At 44.4% G+C, this 15,994-nt stretch overlaps 1 protein-coding gene and 1 long non-coding RNA gene across 9 annotated transcripts in view; one reads left to right on the forward strand and one right to left on the reverse strand.

Annotated features, from left to right (window-relative positions):
- AFF2 (ALF transcription elongation factor 2) overlaps positions 1-15,994 on the reverse strand; it is a 396,915-nt gene that overhangs the window by 122,783 nt on the left and 258,138 nt on the right. The window lies entirely within an intron of this gene.
- On the forward strand, positions 11,007-15,458 carry LOC308468765. Of its 2 annotated transcripts, none has more exons than XR_013981859.1 (3): positions 11,007-11,168; positions 14,079-14,204; positions 15,156-15,458. It is a non-coding gene; the product is annotated as an uncharacterized lncRNA (long non-coding RNA). The 2 variants fall into 2 exon arrangements; XR_013981860.1 differs by having other exon boundaries at positions 11,007-11,150.

The raw sequence follows: 15,994 nt of genomic DNA on the forward strand, positions 1-15,994 counted from the left end.
ATGGGGCCTCCTGCTGCCGTCACACCGCCGGAGCACAATTTCTGTTCTCATCCTGAAGCAAAGTTCTTAACCTGGAGCACTATTTCTGGGTTGGTGGAGTCTGTAACCTGAAGCATATGTAACCTGAAGCGTATGTAACCCGAGGTATCAGAAAGGGGGGGGGAGGAAGCCTGTGGACTCAGGTTTACAATAAAAAGGCTGGTTTTGACCTATAAAACCTAAGACAACAGCGTAAGGACACAATGACAGCCACTAGTTTCTATTTTCTCAGACACATTGATGGTATCAGAACTTGCCAGTGTGCTACTTTGTGAGATGGGTCTGGGCCTTCATTTTCCATACTTGACTTCATTATCAAACTGGCCTTCCAGGAAATATAGTTCCTGACTTTGATAGTATTTAGAGTGCCTGCACAATCCGTTTCCATTTAGTTTGGAAAAGAACAGGGCTGGGATCCAAAGAACTACATGAATGGTTCAGTTCAAGAAGTGTACTGTTCCCACTCAGATGGCTCCCCATTCAACTTTGAGAAGAGTCTCTGGAGGCAGATGATGCAGTCATATTGCAGAAGGTAAGCAATTCTGGGTCCAGTTAGTACCTGGATGGGAGACCACTTGGGAACTGTGTGTCTGGAAGGAAGCTGAGATATAAATGTTTGCTTTTTTAATTGGATAATTAAGAGGTAGGCTCTTGGCAACAGCTGAGTGACCATAAGCTTGTAAAAACAATCAATGGTTTTGAAAATCCATTCCTGAATGAGGCGCTGTGGCAGAATCAGTTTGTCAGGAAGGGAGGGGCTGCTATGCTAGCTTCCCAGCAGGTGGGGCACTGTTACATATCAGAAGAGAGAGGGACAAAGTGATGGGGTGGTCCATGAAGTGCAAACACATCAGCAGGCAGGAGTGCCAACTTGAATAAAATATTGGGAGAAGGCACGCATGGACACATCATTTGAATGACAATGCCCATCAACTTGGGTGGGCCCTGGTCCCCTCAAATATGTCAACAGCAGTGCCTGATTGGCTCCCCCAAGGCAGGGTGCTCTTGTCAATGCCCCCCCTCTTGCTAGTGAGTCAGCCTTTGGCAGATTGCTGACCATGCCAATTATTGGTGCCAGCCCTGTGACACAATGTACAACTTGGTTCCCACTAGCATTTCTTTGTGTGACAGCATAGTGAGTGCAGAACTGTATGAGAAGCATGCGTTGGCTCTGTATTTGTTCCTAAACCGAACTCATGTAAAGTATAAGAAATGTCAGGTAGTGTCTGAACCCAGGCTCATAGTTAAGCTCTCTCCAGATCAACCACAAACTATAACCAGTGTTTGCACTAAGCTAAGGTTTAGTTCCTGTGGTGGCCTCCAGTGCTTGTGGATGACACTACATTTTGCCGCCCCCCCCCCAATCCCTTGAGAGTTTAGGTTTTTTTGCCCACAGAGGAAACATAAAAGCCACACTGACAGCGGTTGCGGGCTTGGCCTGCTGTAAGAAATATCTATACACATTACCTCTGATGATAGGCAATAAGCCTGAAAGCTTTCCTTACCTGCCCTGACTTCTAAGGGGGAGCTGAACTTGAACATGGATGCCTCATTGATGGTTTACTGGCATTTTTATAGCGCTATTCCATTGGAAAAGGCCTCTGTCATTATTTTCTGGGTGATATTTCAACCTCAGGTCACCAAGGTTCATAGAAAAGTCAATTAATCAACTGGTTACAGGGAGCATAAAGAACTCCTGGTAGCCATTTCCCATCCAGTGTGAAAGGAAAGGGAGAATTGATGGAAGGCTCGGGTGGTTGGCTGTTTGGCCATTCCTGATGAATCCTTCATTAGCTGCAGGATATTTTTGTATTTATTTAGTATCTGAACAATGCACTCAAGGCAGTTCACTGTTTCAAGTAATGGTTTACAATTTAATAGGCATTGGGGAGGGGTGGGGAAGAAAATGAGGGGGGAAGGAGAAACTAAGCAGATTCAATCCCATATGTGAGGCAGCTTGAAGAGGGAAGGGGCAGTTGGACTTGGCCAGCCCAATGGAGGGGGTCTCATGTCACCCTCTGAAGCAGCCAGATCTCTCTATTTAGCTTACTTCCTAACTATATTTGCATACTACCTACCGTATTTTTTGCTCTATAAGACTCACTTTTTCCTTCCTAAAAAGTAAGGGGAAATGTGTGTGCATCTTATGGAGCGAATGCAGGCTGCACAGCTATCCCAGAAGCCAGAACAGCAAGAGGGATTGCTGCTTTCGCTGCGCAGCGATCCCTCTTGTTGTTCTGGCTTCTGAGATTCAGAATATTTTTTTTCTTGTTTTCCTCCTCCAAAAACAAGGCGCGTCTTATGGTCTGGTGCGTCTTATAGAGCGAAAAATACGTTATTTACCAATGAGTTTGAGGCAGTCTCCAGTTTAAAATAATGCCTTGCAATTTAATCGTAAAAATAATGCCTTCCAATTTAATATAAAACTGAGAAAGAGACACTCTTGGGCATCATGCCCACCTGGAAGACAGTTCTGGGAAAGAGGAGGAGTCAAAAAAACTGAAGGAAGAGGCCTTGCTGCCTCAGCTCTCCTTTTTCATCCAGGCGGAATGGTGCAAATGAAGGCAGTTCTGAGAAGGGAGGCACTATCTTGCACTTGGTCCTAGCTCAGGGCACTCTAATTTTTCATACCAAGTGGGCCACAAGAGTACTTCAACATGGAACCTTGTTGCATGAGGGGTTGTGGGAGAGTGAGGCCAAAACTTGATGCTCCCTCAGCCCTCATGCTGCCTTCTCAAAGCTCACTAAGGTTCTGGCAGGTTTGTGGAGCCCTCCCACCTTCTTCCCAAAGCTGGGAATGCACTAACTAGGCTTTGGGAAGGAGGTAGGATGATCCTGTCAGAGCGCTCACACTTCCTTCCCAAAGCTCAGTGCCTCGCTTACCTGGCTTTGGGAAGGCAGTGCAAGGATTGTGGTGTGTGTGTCAAATGTTGCTGAGGGCCACCAAAAAAGGCCTTGAGGGCTGCATGTGACCCTCAGGCTGCATGTTAGACTGCCCTGTCCTAGCTGAAGCAACAGGCAATAATTGCTCCAACCCTGACAACTAGGAGGGGACACCATACTCCACAATATGGGTTCTCTTGTCAACAATCATCATACACATTATAGTTTTTATTTCTGCTGTTGGCCCATTATGGGTCAATCGGGAAATTAAAGGTAAATGGAACATTTGTAGATTTTAGATATGCTCCCATAGTTTATATGGAAAAGAAACTAGAAACATAACCACTGTGAGCATTCTGAACATTATCTCTAATCCTGCTCTCTAGATATATAAGCTCTGCTGGAACAGGCCAATGGCTAACCCAGTTCAGCATCCTCTTTATCACAATGGCCAACCAGATGCCCTAATGAGAAGTCCACAAAGAGGGACTCTCTGCACTAGGATTCTTAGCAACTGGAATTCAGAAGCACATAGCTTCTGAAAGTGGAGCTACAAAATAGCCATTGTGGCTAGGATCCACTGATAGCCTTGTCCTCATGAATTTGTCTACTCCTAGGTTAAACAGTGAAGGGACGTGGGTGGCGCTGTGGGTTAAACCACAGAGCCTAGGACTTGCCGATCAGAAGGTTGGCGGTTCAAATCCCTGCGATGGGGTGAGCTCCCATTCTTCAGTCCCTGCTCCTGCCAACCTAGCAGTTCGAAAGCACGTCAAAGTGCAAGTAGATAAATAGGTACAGCTCTAGTGGGAAGGCAAACGGCGTTTCCGTGTGCTGCACTGGTTTGCCAGAAGTGGCTTAGTCATGCTGGCCACACGACCCGGAAGCTGTACGCTGGCTCCCTCAGCCAATAAAGCGAGATGAGCGCCGCAACCCCAGAGTTGGTCACGACTGGACCCTACAACCTCCAGATAATCCCCTGGAGAGCCACTGGCAGTCTACGCAGCTAGATGAACCATTGGTCTAAGCTTTCAATGTTCCAAGCACCTTGTAAGCTTAGTATAAATCAGTACAGTGGTACCTCAGGTTACAGATGCTTCAGGTTACAGACTCTATTAACCCAGAAATAGTACCTTGGGTTAAGAACTTTGCTTCAGGATGAGAACAGAAATCGTGCTCCGGCAGCGCAGCAGCAGCAGGAGGCCCCATTAGCTAAAGTGGTACCTCAGGTTAAGAACAGTTTCAGGTTAAGAACGGACCTCTGGGACGAATTAAGTTCTTAACCTGACGTACCACTGTACATCTAAAAAAACATGAAGTATCCAGTATCCCCTCATACACAGTGTAAACAATATTATATTTATTTGTAAATTAGCATGAGTTAGTGATAAGAATTGCATTATTGCTTAAGAAATACATGAAGATGTTTCAGTAGCACATGATTTAAAGCAATGATTTCACAGAACAGCCCTGTGCACGTCTACTCAGAAGTATGGCTCAAGTGGGTATATGATTGCAGCCTCATTCATGGAATTAAATTGCCTTGATTTTAAATCATTCTGCCCTACTTGAGATACGCCTTAGTTAAAACTGGAATATTGGAAAGTTATAACAAAAATTGTCCCAGGATTCTCCAAGGTATTCTGAGCATTAATTTCATAGTGTCGTTCCTGGAGAAATGAGGGAACCTGTACATAAATATTATTAAATGGGTTTGTGGTTTTCAGACTGAGTAATTTTCTACGGAAAGAAGCTGCATTGCCTGAATTTTAGTGCCACCAGAGGCAGCCATTCTCTTCTCCACCCCCTGCCATCTCAAGAATGGGTTTGCAATTTGCTATTAACAATTACAGTGGGGGTCTAATAAAAGGGAAAAAAATAACTTTATGCATCTGTCTGCATTATACAAACTAAGTACAGTATATTCAGAATATGGAGCCACTTTAGAATTCAGTATCTCCTGCAGCCTGACTGCAGTGGGAGAAAGAGCGACTCTATTGGTTTGTGCACTGAAATACAGTAAGTGGAGAGGAGAAAGATCTGAATGCCAAGATTTCATTGTGGAAAGTCTAAATGTCATGGAGTTTGCAGGTTTCAGAACATTGTCCATTCATAGTCCATTGTCTCCATTCTCACCAACTGGGCATGGCCCATCCTTCCGCCTCACAGAGACCATCAGTTCCACCTGCCCTATGAAGAGGAGCATCTAAGGCAGGGGGAGAGATGGTATCAGCTGAGGCCTCATCAGCCTACCTGCTGTGGCAGGAAAAACAAGAAGCTAGCAGGTTCCAGATTGGAAGGGCCCATCTTGCAAGGTCAGCAACTTCATACTGCATTGGGGTCCCTCCCAGGAAGGTCGGGCAACCATGTTACCCCCACCCCCAAGGGGCTGACCCATCTCTGAGCAGAGGTGTTGTATGCTGACAAGGTCTGGCTCTTGTCAGCAATTGTACCATTAGCATTTGCCACTAAATGCAGCTTCTGGGTCCAGCACAAGGGGATTTTCCCAATTTGTAGCTCCATCACTTTGGGGGGAATCCTATGGCAAGATGTGCCAGGATAAGCAGTTTAGGATGCAGTAGACATTCAGTTCAATCCTCAGCTCATCTGGGTTCATGGTGGCATAACTTGCTGATCCTGGCTCAGCCAGGGCTCAATCAGCTGAGCCAAAATTGGCTCAGCCAAGGCCAGTGGAAGTCCCCAAAGTGGAGCATTCCATTTTGGTGGCAGGATTAGAGAGGAGGCAATTAAGCTGGAGCCTAAACCCATTTAGCTTGGTCATGCGACCTGGAAATCCAATGTAAAGCACTACATTAAAGACTTGGTTTCCCTCTGCCAGGCTTTAGTAGAGCTGTAGCCCCGCTGCTGAACAGGGTTTGGATCTGATATTGCTTTTACACCAGCTCACCTTACACCAGCTTGCTTTACGCCAGCTTCTTGTGTCTAGGATTGCTTTCTTAGCGACAAGTCTACCCTACTTCCCTTCTCCCACACACCTTCTTAAGCCTCATTTTCAAGGGATCCATTTCTCCCCCCTCAGTGGACCTATTCCCACCCCACCCTCCACAGGTGACATTGCTTACTGGTCAAGTTTATGCTGTTTTATCTTTGCACTTAATGGAATTCTTAGCATCGCACAGAGGGTCATAAATACAATAGCACTCTTAGTCCTAAAAGCTAGCACAATGCGTATTATTACAGAGCACCGCAAAGCTAGACATTACTCTGACATTAGGTATCTTCATGTTAGGCTCATATTGATTTCTACACTCCTGTGCTGTTGAGCAGGGATCAGGGATGCCACTCAGGGATTTAAATTATATACTGTGGCTTTACTACAGGACAACGTTAAGAGATCTTAAAATCATCCTGCTAGTGCAGCCTTCTCCCCCTCGCCTCCACCCCATGGATCTTGTACCAGTGGAGTTCTTTGAGGTTCTGGTTAGGTTCACTGATTATGGTTTCACATCCACTATGAGATCCCATGATTTCTACCCTATTAGCCATTTCATAAGAAGCTGCCTTATACCAGGGCAGACAATTCTTCCATACAGATCAGAACTGTCTATGGGCTTATTCACAGCTCTGTTTGCCCTGCTGCTTCTCCCCAGGGAAACCCAATCTTTAGTACTGAATTGGAGCCAACAACAATCAGGTTTTCTGCAGATTGCCATTTGTTCTGATTTAGCACTCAGGAGCAGATTTTCCCGGGCAAGCAGTGGGGCAAAGGCAAAACTGCTTGGACCTATGTCCAAAAAGAGTGGGCCAAGCAGAAAACTTCTTGGAAATGTGCTTTCTAGGCACAGGACAAGTGGAGGTATGGATGAGCCCTGTGATGATTGACAGCAGTCAGAGATCTAGGACAAGGCTCTTTCATGTTACCAACTACCTGGTTTATTTATTTTTTAAGTTGGAAATGCCAGAGATTGAACATGGGACCTTTTCCCTGAAATGCATACATTGCAAAGCATTGTAAGAGGATTGGAAAAATTATTGGGGGACAAGGCTATCCATGGCAACTAGCCATAATGGCTATGCTCTGCTCCTATGGTTGGAGCAGTAGTGCTTCTGAATAGCAGTTGCTGGAAGCCCCAGGAAGGGAGAGTGCTCTTGTGTTTTGGTCCTGCTTACAGGTTTCCCCATAGGCATCTGGTTAGCCACTCTGAGAGCAGGATGCTGGACAAGATGGGCCCTGATTCAGTAGGATCTTTTGATGTTCCTAATCTAACACTTGAGGTATGGTCACTTCTCTTGATTCTGCACCATTACACATGACCAGATAAGAAGCTCAATGAGTGAGGAGCGTGACAAAGTGCTTGTTTGATGGTTTGCCATGTAGCAACATGGATCTTTCATCCTCAGAATATTCTGCAGTCCAAGGCATGAAGAAGAGTTGGTGTGATGGCCTGGGAATCCGATTCAGAGGGTGAACTGGAGGAATCCCAGCCTGCACAGGAGTCCCCGCCTCCAGGGCCGGCTGAACTGGGGCAGGGCCTTGATTCTGAGGTGCCTACACCTGTGCCGGATCCTCAGGAGCAGGCACCAGGTGAATCCATTCTGGCTCCAGAGGTGGTTGAGGACTCAGTGCCTACAGGTGAGTCTCCCCCCGGGCCCAGTAACCCTTCAGTCTCTCCTGAACTGCAGAGGCTCAGGGCAGAGAGGCGAAGGGAACTGGTTTCTCCCAGGAGGAGTGCTCGCCTTAAGGCCAGGAGAGGCGGGTCTCCTGGGGGCCGGGACCGCCCCTGGCCTCAGAGAAGATAAAGGCCAGTCAGCCCGGTCCCAGGTTGCGGGAGCAATGTCGTCGTTGAGTACCTGCTCCTACCCGGACCCAGACCTGACCTTCCAGTGTTCCTGTCCCCGCCCGGCTTCCTGCTTCGGACCTCGCCTCGCTCCTTGTGAACTGTTTCCAGGCTAGTGACTCAGGACTGGACTTTGACTACGACAACGGTAACCTTCCCCCCGGGACTAGCACAGTTTGGATTTGATATCCCGCTTTATCACTATCCTAAGGAGTCTCAAAGCGGCTCACATTCTCCTTTCCTTTCCTCCCCCACAACAAACACTCTGTGAGGTGAGTGGGGCTGAGAGACTTCAAAGAAGTGTGACTGGCCCAAGGTCACCCAGCAGCTGCAGGTGGAGGAGCGGGGAAGCGAACCCGGTTCACCAGATTACGAGACTACCGCTCTTAACCACTACACCACACTGGCTCTTTGTGGTGGAGACAAGATGCTGCCCCCCTTGCCCAGTTCCATTTTAAGTAGCTGATCAGGCTGGCCCCTGAAACTTACTTCAACACTGCTGATGGGACAGTGTTCTCCTGAGAGCAGTAGTCTATCTGAGAGGGCACAGGGCAGACTTTGTGCGCAACATAGCTCTGTCTTCCACTAGCACAACTCATTCACCTCAAGCAGCTTCCTCACTCTGTCTAATGGTAGGGCTGGCCCTGAAGTGTCAGTTGACTGGAAACAACTGGCCTAGAAAGGTTCACACTGATAAAGCAATTTGTCCAATCAGTACATGTACCTGGTTGTTTTTTTGAGACTCCTCCTTTTAAATGATGTCTGAGTGACATTAGCAGAACATTCCACAACAAATGCAAATGCTTAGAAATATTGTATTACCGGTTGATAGAAGGACGGGTAAGCAACATAAACAGTAAACTACTGCTATGTGCACTTGTTCATTCTATTAATGCCCTTGCTTTTGATTGTCTTCCCAAACGAAGTATGCCTTTCATCAGGCAGTTAGCACAGTTTCTAGGGGTGGGTTTGAGGAGAGGGGACAGGATTATTGATCCAATAGATTGCAATAGCTCTTTCTGAGCCATTCCCATCAATCATTTCAATGCATATTCAATGAGCTTTAATCTGCAAATTTGTCACATTTGGAAGTCATTATTCTTTAATGGATTTATTGTTTGTTTTTTGTGTTTTTAAATATGATGCATTAATTCTGCTTTGTTCACTGCATGCTTAGTCACTTTTAGTGAGGGGAAAAAATAGAGTATAAGGCAGACGTCAGCTGTGTCTGCTAGGTTGCAGGATAAGCCCTGCCTCATGACCAAGCATTTAGTCTGCTGAGACTAGGGGCCCCTCCAGCTTTGTTCATGAGGATTAATGCTCATGGTGGTATTGGGGCAACTATATATGATGCTGTTTTCAATACTGCTTGCACCAGGGGAGGCAGGCATACGGCTTCATCTCCAATTAGTACACTCTTGCTTTTGTTGCCCCTCCAGACAGCAATAATTCAGTAACATTGGGGAAGCATCACAGAACAACTAAAAAATTAGAATGATGTGTGGATGGTCCACTATAAATCCACCACTAATGTACAATTAGGCCTCATTCACAGTGTGCATTTAAGGCACTTCAAACATAATTCTCAGAGTAGTATAACAGTCATTCCCCCTTCCCAGGGAACTCTGCTGGTTGTAGCTTTGTGAGGGTAATAAGCGTCTTCTAACAACTCTCAGCACCCTTAACAAACTACAGCTCCCATAATTCTTTGGGAGAAGATATGGATGTTTAACGTGGTATCATAGTGCTTTAAATGTATGGGTTGAATGTGGCTTTACTGCATCCATGGTACGTTGCAGAATTCCTCCCCAACAGCCCCCCCCCCAAAAAACCCAGTTTGGAGGGCTCCTAAAAACCAAACCTTTTGCATCCAGACTCTGTAAAACCCCAGCAGAAGTCACTTTTACAATACTATTTTGTTGTTGTTCTTAATTCAACACAGAGTACACAACCAGCTTTTCAGGCTTGGGACAATCTCTAACAAGTTCGCATTGCACATAGGCTTAGCCCGCGCCATCTCAGTTTTTCCAGGACTATTCCAGTTAGCTGTGGATTCGTTAAATGGCACCATTTCCCAAGGATAAAAAGGGATTAGTCCACTGGGCCCAAAGCACAATAAGATCCGACGAAAACAAATATTTTTAACGACACAGATCTCCTTTATGATGCTAGTCTCTTAACTTGGTGCTTATGGAGTTTGGAAAATGGCACCTTAGTGGTTTATCTTTCATAGTTTCCTATAATGTGTTTACAAAGTCCCTGTTACTGCTATATGCTTATATATTTTGATAAACAGCACATGCCACCGTAGTGTGCCTTTGGAGAGTTCACTACTCTTCTTGTTGTTATTTAGCTTTGTTCTTGGCAGAGAACCCTCTCCCCACTGGCCCCTATTCCTGTGGTCGGTAGGCAATGATTGCAGAATTAAAGGCCAGGTGAGCGAAATGGTCACATTACAAGAAATGCAATTAACCAATTTTATTTCTTATTAAAACTTGGAAGTGTGCTTTCACTTCATGTACTACTGCTTGCAGGAGAGGGTACCATTGGCTTTGTCAAAAACTGAGAGCCACTGTGGTGTAGTGGTTAGAGTGTTGCACTAAGATTTGCAAGACCTGAATTCAAATCCCTACTCAACCATGAGGCTCATTGGGTGACCAGTCACTCACTTTTGGCATAGCTTGGGGAAGAAGGAGAACCATGCACACCAACTTCAGCTCCTTGGAGGAAAGGTAGGATATAAATGTAATACATAAAAATAAATAAGCAGAAAAAGAGATTAATTGGACAGAACTGCCCACAGAACACAGAATGTGCGATCTTGGAAACAGCTGTGCCAGATTGCAGTACTAATCCCAAATTTTGCCAAAAGGCAAAGAAAAACGAGACAACTCCAGTTTTGTTTATTGATTATGGATGAAGGTAACTCACTTTAGCCAAGGGTCCATGGAGCAGTTGCTGACTGCACCTCCCTTCCTACTCCTTGGAGACTGACCTTATGCATGGATGGTGGTGGGCTTCAAAGGGCACTTTTGGCCATGATGGGCTATTACAATGGGAGCACCTGACATAGGACCCAAAACATCAAAGGCTAGAATGGTGATCTTTGAATGTATCCAGAACACATTCTAATCTGACATAAGTATCTCTAATAAGGAATGTCTATGGGTTTACACCCACCCACACCTGCCCACAAATATGGAAGCAATCAAATAACCATTTTTCTTTAGAATTACTTACTTTTAGGATGCTTCCTCTCTTCGGCAATTTACAGACTGCCTCTTTAAATTACACAGATAGCCCCTCCTCCAGCTGATGACATCATAATGTCAACAGCTCACATTTTATAGAAGTCTGTCAACCCCCAGATAAGCTGGTGGTTTCTGAAGGCTTGTGTATATGTCACAACTTTCTCCTTTCACCACCACACAGGTATGGGGGAACCAAGCTGTGAGTACCACAATATCCACGTGACGTCAATGCCATCAGTGTGAAGGTTTTATAAAAATGTAAACAAACAACAGCCAGGAGTGAGGGGAGGAAGCAGCACCAGGAGGACATGAGGTGGGATGGGGGAGATTAACTTTTCCCTCTGCAGATATCCCATATGTCATCCCTTTAAATTCCTATTTGCTTAGAGAAGTAAGACTCCAAATCAAATCAAATATCTTTAATACGGTCAATGACTAGCAAGAAGTAAGACTCCATTGCTTGCCATGGTAGCTCCAGCCTGGACCCACAGGGAGCATTTTCACCAGGGAACATGTCAGAAGGGGAAGGGGTTAAGCACCACCCAACTGGGTTCTGAAACTACTGTTTACATGAAACATGACAATAACTACATTGGTCCAATTACCAATGAAATTAGGAATTATTGACTAGAAGTTTCATACAACTTGAGATTTCCTTCTAATATGAGTGGCAAATTTCCTCCCTACCTAATGACTCTCAGCACTCTTAAAAAACTACAGTTCCCAGGATTTTTATATACAGTTTAAAGCAGTATGATTTTCCTTTAAAAGTATAGCACAGGTGGGGAGCCTTAACAAATAAATCTCTTCAAAAGATAAAATCTTTCATTCTTCCATTTCTTTTTTTCCCTTCCGTTTGTCCTTTCTTTTTTATATATATACAAGTAAAGGGGAAACGCAGATTATTTCAATTAAGGAGCAGTCTTTGACAATGGTAAGCAATCTTTCTCCAGAGTTCAAAGCAACACTTGCAGTTTTAAGTTTCTTTTAGGCATATCTGTCAGGATCTAATTTTCAAGGCACAGTTGCCATGGCAGCTTCTTTGAATTTTAATCTAGCACTAAAGGTCAAGACAGGTCAACAGCTTCAGTTCCTCTTCAATATTAGAATAAAGACACACATACACCCTGCAACAGCCTATACAACATCTAACCTTAAAGGAATCCATAGGGGACACCCCAAGATTCTAAAATGAAGGATACGTAGAAAGTTTATGATTTATACAAAACCCTCAAATTCGTCTGGTACTATTGAAATCAAAGCTGAAATCAAACGTGGAGAGATGTTTCTCTTAAACGGAGTTAAGGACAGTGGTGCCTTTTGAAATTACTTTAATGTCTAGCTCTGGAGAAATAACTCTGTAAAATCTAATTGTTTTCTCAAATTTTATTCTATTAGTTTAGCAGTGTAAGTGATAACTGTGTTATCCTATCCAATTGACTTTTAAAGATTATGAATAGTTTCCCCAACCCCCCATTCCTAGATTGCGGGTGAGTTACTTTACTCATGGTGAGAGCAATGATGGTTGGGGGGGGGTCTGGAGGGTCTGCATTTCAAATGCAGATCTTAGGCTGCAAGTGGTTTAAGATTTTGGATAACAAAAGCTTAAGCCTGTTGTTGCTTTTCATCAACCTGCGTGTTTGCATCATGCTACCACATGGCAGCAGCAATGTTTGTATACACTGGAGGAGGACGGGGGAGAATTTTTTATCTACTTCTCATTGGAAGGTGAACCTCCATAATTTTCACTTTCCAAAACAATACATAAGCTGAAGCCATCCTTTGAAAGCCTCACTGCTCTGAATTTTGCAATGCAGTTCATCGATCAAGTCATGTGCACAGAAATTTACATACTGGGGTAAAGTGTCCATGAAAATGCACATACTAGTGGAAATAGCATAAAACTGCATTGAAAAAAATTATGTATATTGGGCAAAATTGGCATACAAACATATATATGAAGTGAAATTTGCACAGAAATATTAATAAAATTTCATGAGGTTTTTTAAAAATAATAATAATAATAATTAGAATAATAGAATTGTAGCATTGGAGGAGATCACAAGGGTTACCTAGTCCAACCCCCTGCAATGCAGGAATCTTTTGCTCAATGTGGGGCTCAAACTCAGAACCCTAAGATTAAAAGTCACATGCTCTACTGACAGCTATTCTGGCTTATTAACTGGTGTGAAAATGTGGAGAACTGATCTTAAGAGTGTCATGGCTCCCCCTAAACAAAATCCCAGGAACTATAGTTAAGGGTGCTGAGAATTGGTAGTAAAGGTAAAGGTACCCCTGCCCGTACGGGCCAGTCTTGACAGACTCTAGGGTTGTGCGCTCATCTCACTCTATAGGCCGGGAGCCAGCGCTGTCCGCAGACACTTCCGGGTCACGTGGCCAGCGTGACAAGCTGCATCTGGCGAGCCAGCGCAGCACACGGAACACCGTTTACCTTCCCGCTGGTAAGCGGTCCCTATTTATCTACTTGCACCCGGGGGTGCTTTCGAACTGCTAGGTTGGCAGGCGCTGGGACCGAATGACGGGAGCGCACCCCGCCGCGGGGATTCGAACTGCCGACCATGCGATCGGCAAGTCCTAGGCGCTGAGGCTTTTACCCACAGCGCCACCCGCGTCCCTGAGAATTGGTAGAAGATTCCTATTTGTCACTATTCAAGAGGAAAAGAGGGATTGATTCTTAAAGCACTCTGGAAATAGAGCTCTGTGAGTAGAATAAGGATCTCCCATTTTAGCAAAAATTAAAGTAATATTGATGCAAACATGTACAAAATAGCAGATGAGTACAATAAACTAAGAAAAGGCCAAGGACTAACACCCTACACAAATCTGGAGTGAAGTCTGTAAGGCAGTTGGATGGCACCTTGTATGCTTCCTTCCGGCAACTCCTGTAGCCAAGCTGTTGCAAATTTATTTCTCTGCCTTTCTTTGGGTGACAGCAGTGGGGCCAATAGGGGGCACTTGCCATCTGGGTAGCCCAGGACCTCCATACTCGCTGCCCAGGCTTGCACCCTAGGGAAGTTATTTCAGTGTTGCAAACGCAGCAAAAACAACATGGAAGGCAGAAGCTATGAGTTCTCCCCTATATCCACAGGCACTATATCTCTCCAGTGGTTAGATTTTACCCCTGAAGACACACTCTTCCATTGTGGCCCAAGACAGATGAATGCCAACAATAAACTACAAATAATACCAGCAAAGGCCACTGAACGAATAAAAGGTAGCAATTCGATTATTTATTCATCCTCCTCCCCAAAAGTATGCTTTTAGGATTATCAGGAATGATCTTTACCTGAAAGGAAGAAAGATGTATAAAAGATAACTGATGCAATAAGAGATTAATCACTGCCACCCATCCATATTCTTCAACTGGTGTTGTGAAGAAGAACGAAAGGAGCTGCAAGTGTATGAACTGTATGAATGCTTACATCGTGGCCCTAGCATGTATTCATTTTGTGGCCTTGGCCTGCATTGTATGTAGTTAAACTGCATTATTCCGCTATTCTGTACATGGTTGCATCAATATTAGTTTTACCATTGCTAAATGGGGTTCCTGCTACTTGGTCTCTCTATTGACTACAAAACTGAACAGAAGCACTCCACGCTGCAATATTTTCTTGTTGCAGGCCCCACGTTACATTTTACATTGCTGCTTTCTTCACTGAAATTCAAGGTGACAAACTACTTGACATACCAAGTGGGGATGGAGCAAAAATCCATGCTTTCTGAAACAATGTGCAAACTAAAACACAGCTATCTTTTTAAATTTGTGATGCAGTTCTCTAACCAATGTTTACAAAAATGCATATAGCAAGGTGAAATGCGCACACATATGAAGATGATCTTAGTCAAAATAACATACAAAATGCATTATATTGGGGGATGAGATTAATGGGAGAAATTTGCAATAAAATGCTGATGAATTTTCGTGAGGTTTTTTTGTTTTTAACTAGTTAACAAATTGCTGCAAAATGTGGGGAACTAAATTTAAGATTTGAAAATAAGAAACTGGACAGACCTTTCCATTCCTAGTATCAAGTGGTTTCTCATGCAAGAACTGACCAGACTCAGATCTGCTTAGCTTTGGCAAGTTTGCAGCATTATGTGCCTTTGGTCTATAATTTAGGGACACTTATGTAGCACTCTCTTCCTTTTCATTTCTCTGTTTCAGTGTGTGAGATGAAAGTGGCAGCATATGAGCAAGAAGCATCTAGGGTTGAGCAATGACTGCAGCAAACTGGTGATATGCAGTCACATCAGAGGAGCTCCATTGCCATCCCTCAACATGTTATAGGCACCTTTCCTCTAACCAATGCCACACACTCCCAACTGCTACATCAACTCAGTCTCACAAGAATCAAATGGCTTTCTCTCCTGACATTGTAACACAATGGGATCAGCTCTGCTCTGCTGTTTTTAAACCTGTCCTCCCAAACCCTGAAGTTCTGAGCTCAATAGGAGTACTCCTAGACTGTCACTACAGTGGTGCCCCGCAAGACGAATGCCTCGCAAGATGGAAAACCCGCTAGACGAAAGGGTTTTCCGTTTTTGAGTTGCTTCGCAGGACGAATTTCCCTATGGGCTTGCTTCGCAAGACGAAAATGTCTTGCGAGTCTTGAGATTTTTTTCCCGCTCCCCCCCCTTTATCTAAGCCGCTAAGCCTTTAATAGCCTTTTAGCAGCTAATCCGCTAAGCCGATAAGCCTTTAATAGCCGCTAAACCGCTAATAGCGCTAATCTGTTAAGCCGCTAATAGGGTTGCTTCGCAAGACGAAAAAACCGCTAGATGAAGACACTCGCGGAACGGATTAATTTCGTCTTGCGAGGCACCACTGTATCTTGTGGGAGGAATGCAAGCATATGCCGCAAATTTAGATTTGCACAATTAATGTGGATTAATGTGCTCCATCATCCTAGCACAACAAATCTACTTTATATTTAAAAAGAGCTCATTTTCAGATCAGGAAAGTGATGTGCAAATAACTGCAAAGTATAGGATGAACAGATGATT

The sequence above is a fragment of the Podarcis pityusensis genome (genome assembly GCF_964106645.2).
Source record: "Podarcis pityusensis genome assembly, chromosome: Z".
NCBI lineage: Eukaryota > Metazoa > Chordata > Lepidosauria > Squamata > Lacertidae > Podarcis > Podarcis pityusensis.